At 48.9% G+C, this 26,281-nt stretch overlaps 1 long non-coding RNA gene across 1 annotated transcript; it reads right to left on the bottom strand.

The window, feature by feature from the left end:
* Positions 1-10,288: 10,288 nt before the first annotated feature.
* LOC120758842 (uncharacterized) lies at positions 10,289-22,817 on the bottom strand. The gene is made up of 3 exons (XR_005703026.2): positions 22,608-22,817; positions 11,222-11,326; positions 10,289-10,615 (listed from the first exon to the last, which is right to left on the bottom strand). It is a non-coding gene; the product is annotated as an uncharacterized LOC120758842 (long non-coding RNA).
* Between the last annotated feature and the right edge of the window lie 3,464 nt (positions 22,818-26,281).

Here is a 26,281-nt window from a genome sequence, read left to right as displayed (position 1 = left end):
TTCATAATGGCACCTATCAAGAGCCTGAGGGATTTTTGGAAGATTAATATTTCAAATTTTCCCCACTTTTCTCCTCCTTTAAAAGCTTAAACACAAACACACACAGAGAGAACTTTCTTCTGCTTTAAAAACACACATAAAAACACATACACAGGAACAGATTAATTTTTTCAGGATGTTTTCTTTCTTTTATGTGTGTCCCATTCCTCACCTCTTCTAAGTAATAGTGGAATTCTTGCTGGAATTCTATCACACATTCCTATAAGCTGTGAGGATAGCATGGCAGGAAATAAAACTGATCTTCCTCCTACTTGCCTGCTTGGGGAACCTTTGCTGAGATACTGCAACTTCCTGCATCGCTGGGAAGAGGTCACACCTTGCCCAGGGAGATGCCAGAAGAGATCCATCCAATTTCCAGTGCCTGCATTGCAAACAGTGGATTATAATCAAGACAGAAAATAATGATAGTTACAGAGTAGGAGAACACAATTCCTCAGACTCCACCTAAGCAATTGCTTCCCCTTTCTGGTTTTTGACTGGGACTCTCTGGCCAATCTGCTTTCCTCATCTCCATGGTACTCTTGGGTTCATCTCCCTCTGTTTTGAGGATCTGTGCTCTCCTTGGCTTGGATCCTTTCAGTGCTCTCCCAAGGACATTATATCCCATTGAACATATATTGCTTCCAGAATCTTTTGTTCCCCTGCTCCAGGTTCCCTTCGCTGACTATTTCTTTACATCTTGGATCAGCCAAACCTAAGGGTTATATCCTTTCCATGGAGGAGTGAGAGAATGCAGCAGCTGACACTTAAAAACCAAGGGAGCCTGGAGAGGCCCCTGATGTCCTGCCTACATCCAGGGATTGTGGTAAAGGACACAAGATAGGCTTGAGCTGGAGACCAAGGTCAGGCTGCTTGGGGAAGGAAACATGGGAGAGACAACAAGTGAAAAGACAGTGACAGGGAATGGGAAGAACATGAAAAAGATGTTTTACAGTGGATAGGAAGCATTTGTTTCACATGGACTGGGAAGCAGGGACATCTCCAGGGAGGTTTCCCAGACATTTGAACAAACATAGAACACACAGACGAAACTTCCACCCCAGCTTTGTAATGTTTGACGTGGGAGGTAAAGTCTGACAGAGGGACAGCTCTGAGCTAGAACTTCACCACTTCCCTGTCTGTCCTGACCACCATTATATGGCCAGCTCAGTCCATCCCAGTGCACTTCCCCCGGAGCCCTGCCTTCGGCAGGTCCAGAGCATCCCCAGCCCCTGAGGACCAGCACTCCCACTCAGACAGACGCAGATCTCTGTGCACAGCTCTGGGAGATGGGGCACAAGACCAGGCCAGGCCCATTCACCCAGTGCTGTCTCGGGTATCGATGATGCAGCTCTGCAGTACTCAGTGCTCAAGTGCTGCCCAAGAAAAGAGCCAGAACAGCACCTCTGCAGATCCCTGCGCCATTTCTAGCAGGCAAGCAAAGCCAAAGGGCAGGAGGAGCGTTTCCAGGCACAGAACACCTGTGCAGAGAACCCTGCCAGTGCCAGGGCACCTCTGCTCCTGCTCCGTGCCTGGCTGCAGTCACTGTGCTGCACTCGCCCGCGTTTCACACGCCGCCTGTCCCTCCTGAGATTTGCCACCAGCTTCATTGAGTGCGCCTTGGAGAAGGTCTCCCCGCCCCTACCCTCATGCATACCCAATCAGGCCTCCTGATTATGCAAATTAAATACAGCAACATCATCACCACCAATACACACGCCACCACCACCCGCACTTCTACCCCGCCCCATTCCAGCACAGAAAGGGAGGGGGTGAAGAAGAGTAACAAACCCTTCATTCATAACCAGAAACATTAATTATATGTAATGACGGGCAGTCAACTCCCTGAAGCATTTGCATAATTACTAATGCTAATGAATTCAGAGTGCCTCTCTCCTCATGGAGGAAATTTAATTGGAAAATGCATAAAAGCATGAGGAGAGAGGAGGGTGCTCTGAGTGGTCTGAAGTGGCACACGCAAAGCACAGGAGCTCTCTGGAAATGGAGGAGGAAACTTGGTCACTCCCTCCCGGCTCCTGTGGCCAAGTTGCCTTTTCTTCCAGCATCAGTCCCATCTCAGGGGAGCAGGCACGGGAGGGATGGAGGGGTAGAATTAGAGAGCATCCAGGTCAGTCATCTTGATCCTGAGAGGATTATAAAAATAAGATTTAATGAAATTAGGAAATTCTCACCAAGGTGCCTCAGAGACAATGAGTAAAAATGCATGCCACTTGCTTGGGCCCCATGGCCTCACCAATCTCCAGTAGCTGTGTCTTTCTCTATTCCCTCACACTGCTGGTGGCTGCTGAGCTTCCCTGAGGCACAATTTGCTGCTTTCTCCCCACTGCCTCCAGTTGTGCTGCAAAAGCAACGTCACAGCAGCTGCAGCACAAACAGCCAGAGCCAGAACCTCTCCATGCCCTCAGAGAATGTCTTTTCCTCCTTCCTGGCTACCTAACAATGGCTAAAGGAGTGTCAAATCTGGGATGGGCCACCTCTTGTGGTCTTATAAGTCCCCAGACTCACTCCCACAGCTCTCCAGGCCAGTGCACCTCTAGGGCCAGGATTTGGGAGGGGATGAACAAGAGTTCATGCAGCCATACGTTTGTTCTTCCATCTTTTCCTTGCAATATAGTCCCCGTCTCTCTGGAGTTTGGCACTGGGTCGGGGTCCCTCCTGCAGACAGTGCACAGGAGGTCAGCTGCGCACCCACTGCCCTTGCTCTCCTCAAGGGGATGAGTTCCTCAATGGAGATAAGTTTTGCATTGCACTGCGAGCAGCTGGCGAGGCAGCAGATGGCTCAGAATCTGTAAAAGTTAAAAAAAAATTTCAAAGTGCCGCTGTCACAGCCCCAGGTATTGTTCACTCATTTCCAGTGCCACCAGACTCTGAGCGCATATCAAACAGGGCGCGTGCCCTCGGAATCATCATCAGAGACAAGTGCACAAAGCAGTGACAGCCACTGGAACGTCCCCAGGAGGACACACCGTGCACACAAGTGCACAAAGCAGTGACAGAGCCACTGGAACGTCCCCAGCCGGGCAGCCAGGAGGACACACCGTGCACACAAGTGCACAAAGCAGTGACAGAGCCACTGGAACATCCCCAGGAGGACACACCGTGCACACAAGTGCACAAAGCGGTGACAGAGCCACTGGAACATCCCCAGGAGGACACACCGTGCACACAAGTGCACAAAGCAGTGACAGAGCCACTGGAACGTCCCCAGGAGGATACACCGTGCACGCAAGTGCACAAAGCAGTGACAGAGCCACTGGAACGTCCCCAGGAGGATACACCGTGCACACAAGTGCACAAAGAAGTGACAGAGCCACTGGAACGTCCCCAGGAGGATACACCGTGCACACAAGTGCACAAAGCAGTGACAGAGCCACTGGAACGTCCCCAGGAGGATACACCGTGCACGCAAGTGCACAAAGCAGTGACAGAGCCACTGGAACGTCCCCAGGAGGACACACCGTGCACACGAGTGCACAAAGCAGTGACAGAGCCACTGGAACGTCCCCAGGAGGACACACCGTGCACACAAGTGCACAAAGCAGTGACAGAGCCACTGGAACGTCCCCAGCCGGGCAGCCAGGAGGACACACCGTGCACACAAGTGCACAAAGCAGTGACAGAGCCACTGAACGTCCCCAGCCGGGCAGCCAGGAGGACACACCGTGCCCATAACACAGCTCTGCATCGTCGCAGAGGGACAATCAACCCTTCCTCCTGCCCCCCTGCCATCCTTCAGCAGTGGCGCAGCGCCCCGAGGGACCGGACACCAGTCATTGCTTTATTGCGCCATAAAGCACCGTGCACACCTTTGGCAGTGCATAAATAACAGCAATAACGTGGTCCCTTGAGCAAAGCAGCATTTCATCAGCAGGAAAATCGTCCTCTCTCTCCCTCTCAATGCTGCAGCGGATACTGCCGGCAGTCCCTCGCTCTGGGAGGGGTTTGCACTGCTGCGGTCCATCGCAGGACAGGGCGTGGCCGCTTCCCATCTCTCTCTTGTCAAAAAATTTTGGTTAACTCTTAATATTTGTGAGGACCAGAGCCAGGCAAAAGGCAACTTTGACAATGAATCTCTCTCATTCTGGCTTCTGACTTTCCTCAGCAGCTACTCCAAGCCTGGGTCCCCATTTTAATACCGCCAGTAAGACAGAAAATCCGGCTGGCACCTCCACGCTCCGTAACCAGCGCCTTAGGCGAGGCTGAGATGGAAAAATGTTTCAACTACCCTTGTCCTCTTTTGTCAGCTCACCAGGGACCCCATTGGAGACCTGCCAAATTCAGTAGAAGTTGCAGGTTTCCAGCACCTCCACAAAACAAATGAACAAAACCCCTCAAGGAGTCCAGCTTATGACACGGACAGCTGAAGGACTGGTGCGCACGGAGACAATATTTCATACTCAGGCATGTTTAGATGAGCGGTTCTTTCTCAGAATGTTGTTTTGGCTTCAAGTCATTCAATGATAACAATTTCTGAATTTTACTGCTATACTTTGTTCTCTCTAGACCCCCCCCAAACCTAGGGGAGGGGTTAAAGTATTTTCCTTAGGAGAAATCCAAAGTCTAAGCTCTCAGCCTACATTTCCCTTTACTTTGTTGTTTTGTTGGGTTTTTTTGTGGGTTTTTTTGTTTGTTTGTTTGGTTGGTTTTTTTAATACTGGTACATTTGGATATATAGATATTTTGCCTGGGTTACAGAACACTTTGAAATCTGATGCACATTTCATCCATTTTCCCAATACAGTAGAAATGGACAGAAGCGACGGGGTACGTTTTCACTCCCTCCAGCTAATCTCAATGCAAAGAGGAGCTCAGAATCGCTTCTTTTAGAAAATATCCCTTTTTTATTCATTTATTAGTTGAGAAAGGAGAAGATTGAAACAAAGAAAAAAACTACAAAAACCCCCACCCACTGAGCAGTGTAACTGCCAATTAAACCTTGTCTCAGTCGATAGCTCGACCTGAACATATCTAAAATTTTAGCAAAGTTAATCTACGCATTTCTGCAGAGAGAAAACCCAAGCTTTTTATCGTTGTGTGAAGCCTGCAGCAGAGAGCAGAAATGAGAACCATGAAGGTGGTTTGGCTCGATGTGCCCGAGAGCTCTGCTCTTGGCTTTGTAACCCTGCTAAGGGCGAGGGAAGAACAATTCTGCAGGAGTCTCCTAAGACAATATGAAAAGCAAACAACTGCCACAGCAAGTGTTATTTCATTTTCTTGCCCAGATTTCACGCTGTCATGTGCAAAATGGGTTTAAGGGCCCTCAAAACTTTTTAAATGAAGGCTGCCCCAGAGCTCTGTGACAATATTTGCCCAGTCTCAGCTGCCTCTGCGTGGAGGGAAGCTCCATCCCTGTGCTGGGAATTCCTGCCCGTTCCTGATGCAGCAGGAGAGCTGCCAGCAGCACAGCAGAAATAATGAGCTCTCTTACAGCTCAGGATGAGAAACGGACAGGAGTTTTTGGGGACAAAAGGGAGGAAGATTTCCTCAAAAGCCAGCCCAGGCCCTCCCTCCAATCCTGCAGCGAGGTTAGAGCTTGCGAGTGGAGCAAATCAATGAGTACAAGTTGAAGGACTGGGTCTGACTGAGAAATGTACTTCAAATGCTCAGTCCCCCAGAGACTGTGTGCAGTGACTCAGGCTGCCTTGCAAAGCCTGCTTCATTTCCCCAGACTTCCTTGTTGTTTGAGATCAAGGCTTGGGTAAGTGATCTCAAACAGCAGTAGTTCATATTTGCACAATATCCTCAAGACTAATGGACCCTAAAAATCTTCACGGATTTCATACGGAAATCACCTCAGCTATCACAGCGAGATTTTTAAAAGCTAAATTCACCTAGATTATCACATTTCCCGAGCCTGTTGATCTCTAAATATTATTTTTCCCACTGTGTTTACCATGACCTTAATCCAAAGCCCCACTGTCTGGAGGATTGCTGGCCCATGAACCAGAATGAGACAGAACAAAAAAAAAAAAAAAAAGAGAGATCTATAACAAAAAATGAATCTGAGAATTGTTTATTTCCCTTTATCTTGCTTGGGTAACAACCTGAAAGGCACTGCCAGCAGCACTCAATTCAAGACAGAGCTCCTGAAGATTTTCTAAACTGAGGTGAGAAATTATTTTGCATGAATCATTGAAGGCACTTACAATTGTCACAAGTCTCTTGACAGGTTTTGCAGAAGTTTCTCTGTTGCTTGTGGTGGACTCTTATGAGAGACAGTCCACAAACAAAACCTTGTAAAGGTTAGTACAGAACATTTCTGAAATGGATTATTGCCTGCAAATACAGAGTAACAAAGTAGCTTCTGTGAAACCACAAAGGCACACAACACCACTATTTAGTTGTTTGCAGAGATCTCTTGAATCGGTAGCAAATTAAATAACGTTGTTTCTACAAGATTAACTCGAAGCTAAAATGCTGCATCTTCATAAGGCAAAATCTTTGTTTATTGACAAAAATATATTAACTTCTTTTTCAGTACAGGAAATAAAGACATGCTAGAAAAGGACAATTTTATTTGCTGTCTCTATGCTACAACCTTTGGAAATATAAAAATATTTTCAATAATCATTTATCACGCCAAAGCTGAACAGGAAGCGACCCATTGCCTTCATGATGACTGTGGAAGCAGCGCTGAAACTTCATTTGGAATATTTTTAAAAGTTAAAGATTTACTGTAATGCAATTATTTCAATATTGGTAAAGTGTCTCCACTTGTGACTGGTAACGTTCATTTGTACACAGAGCTGTAATTCCCAGGGCCAATGGAGTACAGGAATATATCATATAGCAAGTATCCCATGGATAGATCATCCTTTGATCAAGGAGGCTGCCTTGCAAAGTTTTAAATCTTTTTAAACTCGTCTCCCAAAGTGATTCAGCTTTCCCACTGGGCCCTTGCATATGCTATATTTGAAAAGGTTGGGGTTTTTTTTAATGTTCTTAAGCTGCTGGAAGTGACTTTGGTGCATGGGAAGAGGATCAGATTGTGCAGCAGCAATTTTTAAGCTCTTTCAGGCTGTCCAACACAGCACTTCCAGTACCCCACACTAAGGGTCCTTTCACAGCGTGCTGAAAGCTTTTTAATGATAGAGTTTTTAAAATTAAAACAATGGCGAAACACATTAAAGCTAAGTTACAAAAGGGAGTTGAAGAGAAATTATTTGACCATAATGGCAACTTTAATCTCAGAACACATTGTATCCAAAAGAAAGCAAAGGAATTGCATTTGGCATTATGCATTAGCTCTCAAATATCTGCCTTCACATTTCCATTAATTCTAGTGCCTTAATCCAATTCAGCCACTGATAAAAACTGTTTACTTTGCAGGAAACCATGAGCAGTACTACTCCAAGGCCAAAATTTCACCAAAAGCTCTGTGGAGCTGTGCCCTGACCACGGCACACGCTGAGAATGAGCTGAAAACACGAGAACAGCTTCAGAAATCCTACACTCACAGCTGGCCAAAACTCTGGGTCTCCAGCTAGCAATGTGCCTCACATCCTTCCCTTTGCAGCAACAGAAAATAACATTTTCCTTGAGAAATGAGCTAGGGCAGTTTGCAGAAACAGTGACTCTGCTAAAGCAGAGCATCAAATTAAAGTCAATTTCAATTATACATGTAAAGAGTTTTGTGAAATCATTTCAAAAAAACAAAGCTACATTGAGACGCATTGGGACTGCTAATAAGTATTTTATTTTAGATAAAAATTGACACTTAGGGAAATTGAATTTTGTACTTGCAGACAAGGGAAAAGCAGACTAGAAACGTTAAGGAAAATAGTTCTTTAAAATGTCATTTAAAACAATTAGCTAAGCAAGGTAGTTGTGCTAATTCTGTGACATTAGGGCCCCAAATGTGACTAGTTTCCAATCGATGGCAGACAAAGCTGTTGTACAGCATTTCCTCAGCCAAGCAGAGCAGAGGACCTCTCCACTGCTGTCCTGGGGTGACTCTGTATCCCCAATCGTCTGTTGGGTGCAGGGGGGAGGGCAAGCGCGGTTTGTTTTTCCCCAGGAAAACTCTGCTCATCGGAGTGACCTTGAAGGGGGGAGTTGGAACACGGCAAGACGAAAGAAGCTCTGTTGTTTTTTTCCCCGGCAGTTAGTTAGTTTAGTGCTAGCGTAGTTAGACGCTGTAGAATAGCTGAAGCTTTTTGCCTTTTTTTTCCTTTTTCTTTTTTTGTCCTTTTTTTCCTTCCTTTTTGCTTTTTTTGCCCTCTCCTCGGAACTGTTCCAGCCTCTCCGGACTAAGGACCTGGGGAAGCACCGGGGGGCCTCCACAGGGGACCCACCCCACCAAGACCAGCCCTGCACATCTCCTTTTCTCTCAACGTCAGCGGAGACGGAGTGGTGGAGCACAGTGACGACCCTCAAGAGGAGACTTTCTTTAAGTTTGTTATCCCTCCGTAAGCGGCACGAAGCTCTTGTCATCGGGTATTGTGCTGGGAGTGCTTTGCCTGTTTAATAAACAGGTTTTTTCCACTTCTCTCTGAGGAAATCTTTTTTCCCGAACCGGTTGGAGGAGGGGAGGGGGGCCCCATGGGAGGGTTTCTCCCAAAATCTGCCTGAAACCACCACAACTGCACAGGCTCTCAGCCATTTCCACACCATCAGATACAGCTGAGACACAGCCCAGGGAACTTCCCTGACCTGGCAAACTGGAATTAGGAGGAAGGGCACCTTTCCTCCAGAGCGTTCTGGCACAAGGAAGCCCTGCAGGACGGTTGTTTTTCCAGGTGGACTCGACTTCCAGCACTCATCGTGGGTGGCTCCCATGGCACACGAACCTGTGCACCTCAGAGTGTTTTTAAAACATGTATTTTGTCATAACATTTCAACACGTTGCAACAACACTCTGAACGTTAGCTTTGACGCAAAATTGGAGGTTCTTAGCTGCTTCTGAACATCAAGGCCCACAGAACAAAGCACACCAGCCACAAGACTGTGCTCTTCATCAGCCTAAAATCAGAGCAGTCACCATCCTTTCTATTTCACAGGCGCTGCTCCGGTTTGTGGAACAGTCAAAACCAGCGAGAGCCGAAGCAGGAGCATTAACAACCTCTGGCACCTTGCTGAAGGCTCTGTTCTTGAGCTCTCAGTGCTCTGCAATCCAGGTGAGCTGCACCCTGGAGCTGCTGTTTGCTCGCTGTGCCTTTATTCCAGCACCCAAAGCTCCTCGCAGATGTGCTGGGACCGGGAGTTCGCACGCAAATCCAGCCCAGAACTGCAGCCAGGCTCACACACAGAGCCAGCATCCTCACAACTCCTTCCTTAATGAAGAGCCTGGGTTAGATGCTTCAACAAACCCTGGGAAATCTGTATGCCAGGCGTGAGCCCAGCACAGGCTCCCTGGGCGACCTTGGGCAGGTCATTTATTTCTCAGTAGCAATAAGACTGATAACACTTCTATCTGCCTCGCCTGTTCAGACCTTAAGCTCCTCAGACAGAGCCTGTCTCTTCCACGCACTGAGCCTGGAACAGTCGGGGCCTCTTAGGATAATTACCTGCCTTACAGTAGTTAACAGCAGCAATGCACACAGCAGCGCCTTGCGCAGGGACGCGCTACCCCAGGAACAACGCAAAGGGAAACAAGTACAAAGCAGGAAGTTGTGGATGAGCAGAACAGGGACTTTAGCCGATGCAAACTTATTTTTGAGCTCTGGGATCGAGCTGGAAGGCAGGTTTTGGGCTGTAACGACAGAAATCGTGTTATTACCCATTTGCACAGCCTGACAGCACAGCCCCATGCAGAATGCATGAAAGCTCTCCCTTTCTATTATGCTTAGGGGCTGTGATGGAAACTCATTTTTTCTTCTTTTCATAAATAAAACCATAAATGACTAGCAGTCTGGAAAGGCAAAGTCTGGCGGGGGGGGAGCCGCTCTCATGTTTTATCAATGAGGAAGCAGAGCACTGGGCATCATGATTTGTCTGTTTGCCTGTTTTCATTATCTTTTGAATGTTAACATTAAAGCCTTCTGGAGACTGTATTTAAAAATCCGGTGTCGAATGACTATTTGAATAGAGATGAAATGCACCTTTGAGAATAGCAGGTAATAGCGAGGCTTTGCTTCTGCCTGTGAGCCGAGAAATGTGTTGTAATGTCAGTGCTGGCTTTTGCTGAAAAATTCTTTCCTGTTCCAGGTTCTCCTTGGCCTTTGCTCAACAGCAGCCAAAGGAGAGCTGGGGGCCACGGGATCCCAAACTGCAGCACTTTGTGCTAAGAATGACCAAAGATGCAGCTGCTCTGACTCAGTTCAGGCTGTGAGCGCTGCCCAAGCACTCACAAGCTGCTTCCAGGTTACAATCCCAGTCCCTCCACCGGGAGCTGGAGTGCTCAGGGATGCTCCCAATAAAAGGGATGTGCAGAGGTAAAAACAGCTCTACTTTTACACCTGCTTCTTATGCCCTACAAAGTAGAGCCTGAAACCCTCAGGCCAGCTTTTGTTTTGCTGATTTTTTAAACTTTATTTGGTTGTCTTCATTTCTGCTCAGGGTTTTTTTTTTTTTATTAGACATTCAGGTCTTGTCAATTCTGTTTCTCCAGAAGATTCTGTGGATGGATAGAGAACTAATAGGTTTAAGATATCAGAGGAACCAATAAATTGCGAGAGCCCTAAAAAATCACAAACAGATTTTTATCTAAAATGAGGCAGTTGCTTAAAGGGTACCACAAAGATGCATTTTACTAACATAACAAATGTTCAGGCCAGCTTCAGCTTAGCAGGAGGTGCAGACACTGCTTAGGAAATTTGCTTCACAGCCCACCCAAAAATGCTGAGGCAAGTGCAAAAGCCATACACACGTGCTTTTGTGCACATACACACAGGGATTTTCAACAAGGAGTAAGCAACTTTCCTGTGAATCCCTCTGCTCCTCTTACTGGTTTCTGACAGACTCTCCCCGATTTCACCAGTGCATTCTGTGCAAGAGCAGCTGATAATTATCCTCTATTGGGCACCAAAGCCAGAAATGATGGGTGAGATCACATTTCCAGTTTCATACACACATATATGTTGCTTATGGCACTATTCTGTCCTTCTGTCACTGCTCTGCTACAGAAATACTGGCAATGGGGAACAATTATCTGCTTGTGCCCTTCTGTCCCTCCTGATGGAGATGAAAAAAAAACCATGGAAAAAGAGTGAAAAAGATTTACCAAACTCTCTGAAGCAGACCTGCCACCTCTGAGCCTCCTGGAGCAGTTATTACCACATGTGCAGTGTACAGATGAAGGAAACCATTCAGTTCCAAAATCAAAAACCTGATCAACACAAAGGAAAAGCAAAAAACATCAGAGCCCAGAAAGTGGACCATTAGCTAACTGTGAGTGGCAAGAGGAATTCATTCCTGTGTTTCTTCCTTGCTTCTTTACCAAGGCCCATCTCCAGAGCCAATTCCTACCCAGGAGCAGGGTGCAGGCTGGACTCCCACCTGACTCCACAGCTGGTTATGGGGAAGCCAGATTCCTTATGGAATCTGTGATTAAAAATGCTGCACCCCAGCTGCACTCAGACAGGTGCTTATCTGCCCAGAGAACTCATTAAGTGGATAGTAAAACTGAAAGGGAAATCATTGGGATCTAAAGTGCAGGCCTAAAGATGAGCACAGTCCCCAGCGTGCTCCTGAATCAGGGCCAGGGTAAGCAAAGAGCAGAGAAAAGGGAATTATTTCAGCTTTTTTCCCTTCTGGATGCTCCATATGCTCCAGCCAGCTGTTCTGGGTTTGTTCATACTCATTACAGTGGGTATGTGTGACAGCCTCTACCTCCCTTCAGAGTGACTCAATCAAACAGGGTCTCAAACGGTTTGTGCCGGGCTTTAACGCCGGCGGTGCCTCCCCAGAGCTCCACAGCCCCATCTCTCCTCCCAAAACAAGGGCTCTAACGAGTCCCACCTTGTTAGGTGCGCTCAGAGGAAGCTTTGGTGACTGTTCAGCCAGTTTCCTCCTTCACCCACTGCACACCTGCCATCTTCGACACATTTTGGCTACAAAGCTTCACTAAAACAACAAAGCCAACTTGTTTGGGGCCAGACAAATTTATAGCTAAGAAGGTGTTCTGAGAAAGAAATTCACAGGCTCGGAGCTTTCATGGCCCCAGAAGCATTCCCAGGTGATTCCCAGTGCCTCCACCCCTGCAGCCATGTCACTGTCCCCTGTGTGTCCCCAGAGGGAGCAATAACCCAGCACAAGCTGTGCACAGCACAGGGCCAAACCGCGAGCTCTGGGCTGAGGAGCACCTTACACACCCAACAGCACATGCCAGGACCCCACCCCTCATTTATTCCCAAGGAGAGGGGCTCTCTGCTAGGAAAAAATCTTTGGGGTTTAGTATTTTGTCATTTCTTCCAAAAACTGCCGTGCCACTCGCCCACAGTGGGTCTGAACCATGTTGACAGGAGAATTTGGCTGTTTTCCTGCTGTCCCAAACAATCATATCTCCAAAACACTTGCAACCTTCTCTGTGCCTTTCTTATCTTATTATTTCACCCATTCAAACACCAGAAATCCTTCCCCATCATTTTTTTTTCCCAGCAGATTTCCCTTCCAGTGGCTCAGAGTGGGTCCTCCCACTGTTCCCCATGTTGTCTCTCAGCTTTAATCAAAGTCACTTCCTTATTTCCCATCTGATTACCCAAGTGCTGCCTGGCCCTCAGCCACCCTCAGAGCTGGCATAAGCAGGTGCAGCTCTGACAAAGTGACATCAATCCATGTGCACCCTGAATTGGAGTTGTCTTCCTGATGGGGACCTCTTGATCCCAAGCACTTCTGAAAGCACAGTCCCGTGCTTTGCACATGTGACTGAAGCACGGGAGATGAGGCAGCTCTGGCCTCTTTAACCTACCCAAGGATCACCAAATGAAGGCTCTGCCTCGTTCTGCACACCTCCCTCCCTCTCTTTGAAATGCAAATGCACTCTCTTCAGTTCGGTATTGGGTCAGAGGGATTGATGAGCGTGCTGAGAGCTCCTGTGGTATCAGCAGTGCCTTCGTTCCCACTTCTCACAGCCAAATCGCTCTGTGCTCTCCCTTGTTGTCCTGTTACCAGGTTCTCCCGTGTGAGTCCCTCCCCAGCTAAAAGGCTGCGGTGCTCCCCTCAGCTTCAGGCAAAGGTGTCAACCACACAATGAAAATGGGATTTTTCTGCACCAGCATTGCTGCAGCTCTGCACAGGCGGTGGAGACGGTCAGACACGGCCGGTCCCTCACACCTACAGCTCGTACCTGGCACAAGGCAGCGAGTGTAACCTGAGGGGAAGAGGAAATGGACTGGTTCTCCTTTCTTGTCCGGTTCCCAGCTGACTGAGAAATGCCTGTCTGCAGATTCATCTTCTGGGAACTGCCAGAGTCCCAGAGCCCACGTAGATACAAACCAGAGCCCGGTTTTCAGAAGATAATATTTGTGCCAGAAGCCTTGAAAGTATTTCTAAGCTACAAGCAACACTCTGCTGACTCACACTTGCATAGAAAGCCATTCAGTTTTCAGAAGCATCAATGATATCTGCCCAGGGACCTCCAGCTCTTTGAGTTATTAGGTTTGTTTTACTAGCGAAGCCAACACAAAATCTTGTACTTTGGACACCAACAGGATTTGAGCAGTGGAACCCTGTGTTTCAGGGGGCTGGATGCTATAAATTCTTGTAAGCTGAAAGAGCGACTGAACAAATTCAAGGGAGAAATCCCCACCTAGAGCTACTGATTACAGGAAATGGCATTTGGCTAAGAATGTCAAATCTCTGGAGATGGAGACAATATATTAAGAAGTGTCACTACATGCTTATCCTGTCCCTACACTCATCCTCAAGCACCTGCTATTTACCACTGCAGGAGAAGGAGCACTTGGCTGGAGGAGTGCTCTTATTTAGGCTAAGGCAAGCAAAGCACCCTCGAACACACCTGTACACCAAAACTACCTGCACAAACCTTCCCAAGGCTGCCCACCGTCACCACGTTGCACCAGGAGCTACAACAAAGAGCCACAGTGTCATGATGAATGATTTGCCTCTTGGTACACTTCAGAGAGAACTCCTGTCTAGGGTCAGAGACTGCATTTACCTCTATCACCTTCGACACCCAAGGCAGCAGCAGAGAAAAGCCACCCCAAGCTCATTTCACAGCCAGCAGGTTGGAGAGCATGGCCACAAGGCAAGTGGCCCCAGATGAGCCGATTTCTCCCTCTCCCTGAGAGCAGTGACTGTGATACCAGCAGCCACACCCAGAGCTGTCTGTCTGCATTCCTCAGCTTGGATGGGATGAACCCCGACTCCAGCAATACACACAGGGAACAGAACCTCGTTGCCCTGTATGATGGAGTAATGCACTGCTGGAGGCTCAATCTTCCATCAGAATTGTTTTTGAGGAATTCCAGGACAGCATCTCTGTGAACACCCTGAGAAGGGCTGTTCTCAAACACCCCTGTGCCTTGGGCCACGGCAGGCAAGTTCCTGATCACAATAACCCCTGCAACTGGCCAAAGGGAAAGCAAACAAGACCAGTCCCACTGTGATTCTAGGGAGAAGGACGTGCAAAGAAGGATTCCCAAGGTCATGGCTGAGAAACCACGTCCACAGCTGCACCAGCAGCTGTCAGGCTCTGACTTTGCTCAGGAGGTGTCTGGGACATAAAGGACATCACCGAGCACAGGGACTCTGTGTGGACAGCATGTTTCAGGCTCCTGCGACCCGGGCACAGAGAATAAAGCCCACCTGCTCGTCCTCTAAATGCAGAGCTGTGCACCAGCCCTTCAGACGCAATTCAGCCTCGTGCTGGAAAAGCAAAGGGAGGTGCTAAAGGCCAGGGCTTCTCCTTTTTTCCTTGACAGCTCTGAAACACCAAATATACCACAGCATCTGGCTAAGCAGCCTGGTGCACGCTGTCACTGCCTTGCCAGGGAGACTGACTGACAGATTAGATCAGACACACAGATAATGGGCCGGGACATCTTGACGCCCCATCTCAAGCCAATTCCTGTCTGCAGCATTAATCTCCAGTGACAGAGGGCCCCCCAACATGCAGAAGCCTGCTGTGCAGCACTCTAAGTAGGACATCATCTCGTACATGCTAAGGGGAGCATGAGGGACTGCTGAGGTGCCTTGGTGCATGCCACAGCAGAACTTCCCAATAAGAAACTCTGCCACTGATAAGAGGAAAGGCTGAAATGGCTGTTGTGAGCAGTGGAGTAGGACAGAGAAGTCACCGGATACAGATGGGAGGGTTGAAGTCTCCCTAAAGACAGACTGTGTGTAACCCATCAGTAAGCTCCCCATCAGCAGATGTACAGAGCGCTTTCCTGTCGCTGGGAGATCTCAGATATCTCTAAAATGAATGCCACAGAGCAGCCACGAAATGAAACCTCGATGGGGGAGGGTGGTCTCCCTCACGGCCCGCATTGCGCGCGCAGCGATCCATCAGCCCTGTCGCTCACGGGCTGGCCGCAGCCACAGCCTCTCCCTCTCCCCCACGTTCCAGGTGACCTCTGCCTGATCTCCACTTCAAATGCTCCATCTCTAGCCCCTGTGTCTTCCCTGGCGGCACATCCACCCTCCGCTTCTGCCACAGAGCTATGAATCATGATAGAATAATAAGCTGGTTTATGAGCTGCACACAAGCCCAAAGGACTAAAGCGCGGAATAAATCGCTACAAAGCCCTCTAAGCCGATTTATTCATTCAACAGTTTCTTGCTTTGACTCCAGCCTCCTCTAACCGGTGTCCAAACATCGTGGTAGTACAGCAGGAAAAACAGCAACCTTCTTTCAAGAGGTTCCTCACTTTTGTCTTTTTCGAGACCAAGAGATGAGCTGCTCTGCGGAGGATTTGAAGCCCGGCCTGCCAGCTGAATGCATCGCTGCTCTGGCTGACCCCCAGGCTTGCAGTGAGGCCTGCAGCCCTGGTAACACGTACCTGAACTGCTCACACAGCCTTGCAGCACACAGCCCGGCCAGGGAAAGACACTGCCTCCACTCCAGGGCCCTCTTGTCCTCGGGATAGCAGATGGGGATTTAATCGTGGGCCTCTCTTGGAGAGCAGAAAGGCTTCCAAACTTGGACACAGCTGTTTGCTGACTGGTGCTACAGTATAGTGTCAATAAAGGGAACTTTGCCTTTCTTTTACACCAAGGATCACGACACCCAGCAGATACCGGTCCCCTCAGGCAGAGCTGCACCCATATGATAGCTGAGAATCGCTGACCGTGGGTCAAAACAGGAAACTGAGGCAAGGCAGGTGGAACACACCGATCCAAGTTTGTCTTTCGAGGTAGGTACAGAGCTGGGACAGAAACCTTCAGATTCCTCCTTCGTGTCCCTCACCATCCTAGCTCCCCTTTCACCTTTTCCCCAAACCCTCATGCCTATAGCTCAAGAAGCCAGCTTGTCATTTTTTACCAGGCCTGTCTGTCCTTCAGGCTTACCCATTCCTGGGTTTGCTCACTCCAGCCTCCCCAGGATGCTGGTGAGAAAGTTGTACTTCTGGAGCTTTTTCAACTTTGTCACAGCTCGGGTGCTGAGAATAATCAGCACATGGTCACACAGGATTTCCCTTTGAGCAGCCACTCACAGAAATCCAGGTAAGTACACAAGCCTGGAGTCGCTCCTCAACCTCACCACAGAGAGTGTGATCTACCATGACACACATGACCCAGCAACTGGAGATCCCAGACCTGTTTCTCCATCTGCCCTTGAATTTCCTGAATGGCTCAGGTAAAAAGGTGTTCTCACCTGTAAGAAATGCTTGCAATTGCTCTGTAAACTCTTTTTTCTTTCTTTTTTTCTTTTTTTTTTTTTTTTCTTTTTGAGGGTGAGAAAAGCTGTGGAATGACTCAATAATTCAGCCCAGTGGAACATTCATGGGGGATACAGAAAAGGGTCAAGGTCCCATGGCAGACTCCAGTGCTGCTCCCTAAGCCCATCTTTGACTGCCAGGTGCTACATGAATGCAGAATATTGCTCTGCTGTAGACGATTTGGACAGGAACTATGAAGGGAGAAGCAGCAGGGCACAGCTATAAGAGAAGTAAGCACAAGATGGCATCTATTAGCAAGCATCCAATTTAGTGACTACCCATAAACCAGCAGAATGAATAAGAGACATTAATGGAGCTCTCACAGGCCTTTGCCATTGCTTTTTCACATGAGCATCACAGCAAAAAGGAAGTCTTAAGAGTAAGTTGAGTCCCTTGATTCATTACTCCCTCTAAAGTCCTAAAAGCCCGAAAGTGAGACAGAAAGCACCAAAACAAACTGCAAGCAGCTTTTCTCTGATCCAGAAGAGTTTTACCCTTTGGGAGGTAGTTGGCCATTTTTACTGATGTCCTCCCTGCCAAATCCACAAGATTTTCTGAAATCCCTCTGCAGAACAGCTGGCTTTCCAACTGTGTTGCCTTCATGCTCAGAGTATCCCTAATTTATCTCCATGGGGATGAGAGGAGCCAAGAGAAAGGAATCCAGTTCTCATTCAAATGAATCCCCCTTTGCTTTCAAAAAAGCCCAGGGATCTCTCAGTTGGCATTTTTGTCCGTGACTAAACATTGGTGGAAGGTGGAATGTGTGGTTTAAAGTAACAGTTCACTATCAATACAGACAACTCACGTTGCCTCTGCTTTGCAGGAGGACTCTGGGCTTTGAAAGGCTTTTACAACTTCCTTTCTTCTACATAATTAAAAAGTGATTAGTTTTGCAGCGCAGGATAGAATCCCATTTCACATCCTGTGGGCAGTGAGAAGCTAAAGCAGGGGAGAGAGAGGCACGTTTTACAACTAGAGGATAAACGGCCTTCAAAAAATTGTGGAGGAGGAACGAAAATTGCAAGGAAAGGAGAGGCTGGAAGAGAGGAGGGGCTATTCAAGTCTTGTAGGGGTGCAAATTCTGGCAAAGTACTTGCTTCAAGATCAGGGTTGAGGTCCATTTAGCAGAGCAGCAGGGGAGAATCAAAACCAAATTAGTAAAGACAATGAATTCTTCCCTGTGCGCTCGGTGCAGGCTCAACTCAGCACCCATCGCAGCTGTTGGAAATCCTCCAAACGACTGCACTGACCCTCAAAGCCTGCCAGCAAGGCCCGGGCTAGGAACCACTGACAGGAGCTGCCCAGGGCCCAACCAAACCTGGAGTGTCTGAAGGAATCCCACGTGCACAGGAATCTCTTCAGCTCCGTGGGGAACGGGCCAAAGCCCGGCGCTGGAGCGCAGGCGAAGCTGCTGCTCGAACAGCAAACTGAAAAATGCAGGCTGACCTCTGTCACTGCATCCGCCTCTTTAGGAAGGACAGTGCCACATCCTCCTTGCAAAGATGGAGAGCAGCTGTTCAGGGAGCGGCAGTGGGGGCTGTCATACACAACACGAGGCACAGCTCGTGTCTGTCCTGTGCTGCCACCCAGCCAGGCACACGTCACCCCAGCACGGCGCTAAGGCGGGCTCAGCAGTGCCTGAGCTGCCCGCAGAACAGGCAGAGCCCACCTGCGCTGCCTGGGAGAGCTCCTGCAGCAGTGCCACTACTTGCATCTGAAACAGCCAATTTAAATTTGGCCCTGGCCTGTTTTGAAGAGCAGCAGCCTCAGAGCAATCACACTGTACATACAAAAAGTTTTCTTTTTTTTTTTAACCTTTAAAGCAGCTCTGGCAGTGATTTCAAAGGCATGCAGGCAGTGTGGTGCTTTCAAGAATCCCTTGGATTCAAGAATCAAGAACCTGACTGTTTTGGGGCACTTATTAAGAGCCCACTTTTTGAACAAGGGACTTGGCCCCTTGAAGGCATTCTGTTACTGTGAATCCTCCAGCTGCATGGCTTCAGACTGGTTCCATAACACAGAGATTGATCCAACACCTCATGGTATTTAGTTCAGACATTTTTTCCTCATTTTCACAGGCAAAATAACCACTTAAATTTGACTTTGCATCAATAAATTGCCCGAGATAATAGGATAGATGAAAAGAAGAGCTGACTAGCAGGAAAACATAATAAAAAGGCGCTTGACTGCGTGAGTCAGTTCTGGCCCTTGTGTCAGCGGCACAATTAGTCCTCCCCTTGCAGGCCACATGGTTTCGTGTTGTATTTGACAGGCAAATCAATCCTCCCCTTCTTCTAAGCACTGTCCAATGAATAAATCAACAAGGTCACTAGTGCTGCCGCTTCGCCCTTTCCCTGCCGGGCGCCTGGAGCTGGACCCGCTGCCTGGCTCCATCTGCTGTGCTTCCAACAGCATCCAAGTGTCCTGGGGAGCACGAGGAGCGCTTAAAACACACAACCGGGCAGCAAAAGTCTCCGGGTTTACTCCTGACTACTGTGCTGTCTTGGACAAGTCACACCAGCCCTGAGGCCAAACAATGCATTCACTCAGCAGACATTGTCAGGTAGAGGGGCAAAGCAAGGAACAAGGACCGAAGGACTGGATGCCACTGGCTGGAATGGGAGCTGCCACGCAGCGGCCAAGGGGGCAGGAGGACACGCTGCAGCCCAGCCCACCTCAGCCCAGACCCCTCCTGCCCGGCACAGCCAGCCCAGGGCTTTGCTGGAGAGCCCTCAGTGGTTACACCACGCACTGTACACCAATTTCTGTGATGATCTGGTCTTGTGCGTGCTCAGGGGCCCTGAGCTCTTGCTGCAATAATAACAACAGTGGCAGTAATTTACTCAGCTCCAAGTATGTATCAGATGTTTGCCAAACACGCTGGCAGAGGAGGCTGCTGTCCCAAAGCACTCTCTCTCAGTGGAGAAGAGGGAGAGATGGGAAAACACACACAAGGGGATGGGTGAGAATGGCAGCACATCTGAGACCAGCAGGCCTGTTACAAACCCAGCCCTACCCAGCTGTGCTTGCTTTTTTTGTTTTACCCAAGGCTGTTCCCATGACAAATTTTCTTCAAAACTCCATACAAGACCAGCATCCCCTCCACTGCAGCCCCAAGTAAACTATTTCCCACATCCCCTCTAGCTCCTTCACTCAGACATCTCACCATTTAGCACCCCTGAAATTCCAGCAGAACAACATCCAGGACCAAAATGTTTTTGGGGGCCCAAAGAAAGTGCTTCCCTCAGCCTGAGCCAAAGCCCAGGGTGAGAATTGAACATGATTTCTGTGGCAGGCACAGGAGTGGTTGGGAAAAGGGATGCAAAGGAGGAGCCAGCTGAGAAGGCAGAGGTGAGTGCTGAAGGGGACAGGGGAGACACAAAGAGCTCTAGGCCTGAGGTCAAGTGTCACTCTTCTGATCTTGTGGAGAGGATTCCTTGAGAGAAGAGCACACAGCCCCTGCCAAGGCGTGGGCAGCAGTCAGCCATACACAGGAGAAGCTCGTGTGAGCTGGGAAATGGCCCAGGGCTCCATGTGACAAGACTCCCACCCTCCAAGGGAGGCGTTTTCTCATTCATGCCCTCTCTCATTGCCCCTGACACTGCCTCACCCTGCCCAGCACTGGCTGTCCTCCTTCCCAGCCTGCTTCCACCCTCCCTTCTCTCTGCCAAGCTGACAGGCTGCTTCCAGCACCCAGGGAGCTTTTCCCCTTCCCTAGGCAGTGCAGTCCCTGGAGAGAGGCCCTGCCTTCCCTCTGCCAGCTCTGAGAGCCTGTGATGCCATGGGAGCCGGTGGCTGCTCCATCCCTAGTTCTCACCCACACATCCATATGATTTGTGCCTGTGCTGGCACACAAACACTCGGGAGAGCTGTAGGAAACTCGTGCAGGGATAACCCAGCAGCCTGGCACAGCAGGAGAGCCCTGAATACAAACAGCTGTGAGGGGAAAAAACAGAAAGCAGAACAGAAGGGAGAGCAGAGGCAGGAGGAAGAGACAAGGTGGATTCGAAGGAGGAACAGAGGAGTCAAGCAGTGCACCTCAGAGCAGGGCAAAGGATCCAGCAGGAAAAAAGCAAGAGCCTGATGAAGCCCTTGGGGAAATGATCAGTAAATCAGTCCTTTTTCCTTGATATTAAAATGAGAATGAGTTACCTACCACTAACTTTGCCTCCTGGAATGGTCCAGGAAAGCCTGGTCCTGAAGAACATTGTGGCCTGGAGAAGTGTTAGTGTCTTCACCATACCCACTGCCCACCAAAGGATAGGAGATACTCCCAGGAAAAGCACCAGAACAAACCCTCTGTCTTAGCTGCTTGTCAGAGCAGATCTCTAACATTCTCCCTGAGGCATTCATTGCAAGTTCCATTTAGATACAAAGCAAGGAGAGGAACCCTGCAATGCCTTCTTTGTCGTGCAGCACACTGAAACCACTTCTGCTCGAGCCCAAAAGCTCTCTGAACAGCTGATTGCCCTCACTAGCTGTTAGCCACAACACCAAGAAAGGCTCTGCCAGCTGCTGAAGAGAGAATGCCCATGCAGTAATGAAAGATGACTAACTGTTAGGCCATTGGTACAGATATTAATTACAAATACAGCTTTCTAGAATGCAGGCATTCTAGTAATCATGTAAACAAGTCCAAGTGCCTTTTTCCTTCAAATTGATGGAATAAGAAGGCAGTCCTCCGGGCTAGTATGAATCACCAAAATGCAGCCACCCCCAGGGTGGGATGCAACTGTGTGCAGTGACAGCACCTAATCTATAAAGGCACAAACAAGCATGAATGTACCAGTCACAAGAGGAGACAGAAGTGAAACAAGGCAGAGAGCACCAAAATTCCTCCTGGCCACAACTTTCCTAAAATTAGAGGAGAAAAACCAAAAGCAGGGCTCTTGTTATTAACCCTGCCTCTGGCCTTGATGCAGTGACCCTCGCCAGTGACTCCAGGGCTAAAGGCACCTCAGAGGCTCACACTCCATCCTGAAGACATCCCCATTACAGCCATTTGCACCTTCCTCACTGGTGTAAGTGTGGCAGGGGTTGAGGATGTTGTAAGGACAGAGAAAAGCACCAGGAAGATGAGGAGCCTGTCGGACTAGGCACGAGGCCTTCCTCCACACACTGCCACTTGTAGCATCCCTCCCCACACACGTCCCTCCCACACTCCAGAAAACAAGAGCACTGTGGGAGGAGAGATGTCTGCCTGCTCCTTGGACTCCCTTCACCGCCTCCCTCCTCGCCCCAGCATGGAAGAGGCACCTGTATGTCCGCTTCAGGAGACCGAGGTGCACAGAAGCTGCTGCCTCCTGTCCTGTGGGTCTGTTTAAGCATGGAACATTTCCCCCTCCCGTCTCCCCTTCGCTGTCTTTTACAGCAGCCTGGGTGTACAGGTACTCAGCAGATGCTGAGCTGTAAATCCAGTTGCAAGACAATAAATTCAGCTTGCTGAAAACACACATTTATTGCCAGTGAGCACAGGAACGCAGGCTTTTGCAGACAGCGAGGCTATTAAATGCTGCTGTCAGAATAGGTTTATTTGACTGCATCAGCTTTTGTAGATATAAACAAAATAGAATTTAGTCCTGCTTGGGATCACCCCTAGCACTGCAGCCTGGGAACAGAGGCAGTGGCCACTGCCTGCCAGCTCACAGTCGCCTGCTCAGGGGCAGAACACACAGCACAGACATCGAGCCATCAGCAGAGCAGTAAAACCAGGCCCCAGGCCCGTGAGCGAAACTAAGCTTTACAGCTTTTTTTTTTTATCCATACCTAACTTTAGAGACAGCTACTCCAAGTTTAAGCTCTCAAAGGAGTGTCAGGAAACAGCAAGGTCCTGCTCTTCCATAAATGCAGACGAGCCTGGAAGCAGAGGTGTGGACAACAACCTCCTCAACAGGATACAGTCCCACAGCACTTGAGCCGGGCAGCTAAAAACAGGTCTATTAATGAATCATCAGGCAAAAGTAAGATAGCAAACCAGGTCTGAGGTCAGTCCAGGAAATCCAAACAATCCTCAGTTCAGGAAAGGGCTGGAAACAGATTCACTGAAGCTCAGGAAAGGTCTGAGGCCCGGGCCTTAAACGGTGCTGCAGCACTGATGGAGAGGAGGCTGGAGGGCCCAGGTGAGGGTGGTCAGGGCCATTAAAGGCTGTGAGAGCACGCTGCCCTGACAGGGAAACACTGTGTTCTAGGGCACAGCCCTGCTCCTCAGAGCTTTCTGAAGGGAACAGGGCTGCCTAAACTTGTTCCTTTCTTCCAGAGCTGCTGTCAAAGAGTATTGAGCTGAAGAGGATGAGGAAGCTGCAAGAGATGGCAGACTCTGAAGGAGGAAGGGAGGATGGGAGAAGGGAAGAGAAGGGAAGCTAAGAGACGGAGAAGGCAGAGGGCGAATTCTAATCAGTGGACAGAAGCAGGAAAGCCTTGCTGCTCACAAGGAACACAGTCACTCGCACATGTCCCTTCCTCCAGGCCCCACTGAGAGCCCCAGGCAGCACTGCCGTGCCACAGAAGCAGCCTTCCTCTCCAGGACAGCTGTGACACACAGCACCTCGGCGACCCGTGATCCCATCCCCCACTGCAGTACTGGCATTAAGGGAAGGGACAACTTTGAGCAGGCAGCGTGGTGGGAACATCTATCTTGGGACTACAAAGGCAACATCGCCTCTGCTGAGAATTCCAGGAAGAAATGTTGCTGCAGGACATTTAGAGAGGTGACCCAGATCCCACAGGGATGCTGAGCAGATGCTCTGTTACAGTGACCAGCTCTTGCTGGTTTATTCCTATCGACTTCCCGGAGAATTTGATGGAGATTTTCTTGTTTCACACAGCTTACTTCACTAAACTAGAAATAAATTGTCCCTTGTTTTCCTGGAACATTCAAAACAAAGTCAAATTCCCCATGTGCCTAATGACCATCGCTTCACCTGCTGATCCCCATGCTTAGAGTGCAATTTGGGTTTTCTCTGGAGAAAGGATTTACCTTGCAGAAGCAGCCCAGGATCAGTTCCTATCCTAGTGGAAGCCCCACAAAGCCACATCACTGCTTGGTTATGCAGTAATGCAGCCCCACAAAGCCACATCACTGCTTGGTTATGCAGTAGTGCAGCCCCATGAGACTCTGCCAGGTCCTCCCGAGCTCTAAAAGCCAAGAAGTTATATCAGATCTGAGTGTAAGGACAATGTTAGAGAGCAGCATGAACCCCTGGACTGAAATGAGTGACAGGTGAATCAGGCCTTGCCTATGGAGGCATCACCATTTTTAGGGCCTCTACAAAGCAGCAGAGCTACAGGCAATAGAGGGGGACACAAGGGGGGCACAAGGAAGAAAACAGAATCAGAGCAAACATTAAGCAACATGGACAACCCTTTTGACTTCAGCCAGGTGCCCAATAGGTAGCTAGCTGGCTAAACAGGGCACATCTAGCAAAATTCCTCATTTCTGCTTTTATGAGCTTTCCCAAGTTGCTGGGGGGAGGATTTCTAAATTCCACTTTAAATTAATGTGAATCAAGTATTAAAAACCCCATGGTAACTTGGAAAATCTCTGCTTTAATATAGAGTCTCTCTGTAATTAATATCTGATTGTGGAGCTCTGGGATGTACTGCAAGGAGGTCACTGGAGCGTCTCTGGCATTTTCCTGAAGGTCTAAATTCAGGCTGAACAATAACGAAATGGCATGGGGCAAGCAGAGCAGTTTTGTGGTTTCAAAAGGACGCGGTCCCCCTCCATATCAGCTTACACAAGGAGGGTTCAGCCAATGCTCCTCATGCCCCTGGGAGCCCAGGAATTACTTTTGAATCTTATTAGCAGGCCCACTGTCAGAAGTCTGGAACTCATTTCGCAGCATTCAACACCTCACTTAGGAAACCTCGCAAGGTGTACGGATCAAAAACTTGAAGGCTGTGGAGGGAGACAGCCTCAGTGCATGCTCCTGCTGCAGCAGTTCTGTTATTGGCACAGGCCAAGAGCCCAGCCACTCTGGCTTCATTTCAGTGTCTCCACGCACGGCTAGCACAGGATTGAAATGCGCCCCTGACTTGTCCCAGCAGTGCTGCCAGGGCACAGTGACCCCGCTCTCCGTGCCCAGGGCTGCTCCCCACAGCAGAGCAGCCCTCTGAGCTGACCTCGCCAGCCAGCAGCACTGCCAGCCCAAGGCTCCTGCAGAGAGCAAGGGCCCCTCAGAACTGCACTTGGGCCACCCCAAAAGGACCAGGGCACAGGGAGGCAGGGATATTCCCAAGGCATGAGCCCAGCCCCTGGGAAATGGTGTGAGCACAGAACGCTGAGCAAGACACAGGTGTGTTGTGTAAGTGCAGGCTACACTCACCCTAAACAATGGTTGCCTTAAATCAACAGAAAATAAGACGCTGAGAAGCAGACAGCAAAACAATGAGACGTGGATGAGGACAGACCAGGAAGGAGTACTTTGAGCTTCTAAATAAATCTGACAGGGAATATTCGTCTTAAATCAGGGTTGCCACAAGCTGGTTGGAAATCTGCCTGGCCAATTTTCCTGTCATCTTGCCAGTTGCTGGGGAGACAGATGAATTTGCCAAGAGTGGGTTTTTTTAATATCCAAGACCAGGATTTGCTGCTCAAGCCCAGACACACTGTACATGTCAACCAACTGCACTGACAACCTTGCTTCTGCTCCCAACAGGAGACGCAGGCGTTACATCAATTCCCAAGACAGGGCCACGCTTATTTAAATGGAGTCAGGAGAGCTGTGCAATTAAAGCATGGACACGCTGCATTCCCTCTGACCCAGGATTTAGCATAAAATCACCTGTGGTCACCACAGACAGCTCTCAGCCCCGGTCTGGACACATTTTTGTTGTGGGTGTGAGCAGAGATGAGATGCCATCTATTGCTTCCTCTCTACAGTCCAAATCACTCCCATCTTGGTGGCCTTCCAAAGCCTTCTCATCGTTTTCTTTCAAGAGAAACATTGGCCTACAATTGGCCACAAAGCTCCCACAGCATCTCAGCACGGAGAACTGTGTAAAACCCCTGAATCCACAGTACAGCAAGAGAGAGCAAGCACAAAAGACTCAGGATTGCAGGTGGAATTTCCAGGATGGACGCTTTTAGCACAGCCAGCTTGACCCAGCCTGGGCACCTCCCAGGCCAAGCAGGCTGCGTCTCCCCTCAGAGAATTTTTAACACATGTCAATTCAATTTTGGCAATCGTGCATAACCTTGTGAAACTAAGACAGTGGGTGTTTTTAGCCAAGAGAATGGGGCTCCCAGCAATTAGAGCTGACCTCAGACAGCTAATCTGGGAAGAAAATTATTTTAACTGGTCAGAAATGGGTCTTTTTCAGGGAGGAATGAGGTTTTTCCAAGGCATTCTCTGCAGCTTTATTTAGCCACTGGGAAGCCAGCATTACAAGCCAGCTTCAGTAGGAACAAATCCAGATAACCTTAACATACCCAGAAATCC

This window comes from Hirundo rustica, chromosome 13, assembly GCF_015227805.2.
Source record: "Hirundo rustica isolate bHirRus1 chromosome 13, bHirRus1.pri.v3, whole genome shotgun sequence".
Classification (NCBI taxonomy): Eukaryota; Metazoa; Chordata; class Aves; order Passeriformes; family Hirundinidae; genus Hirundo; species Hirundo rustica.
Note: the sequence above shows the minus strand (reverse complement) of the source record. Positions and strands in the feature narration are given on the sequence as shown.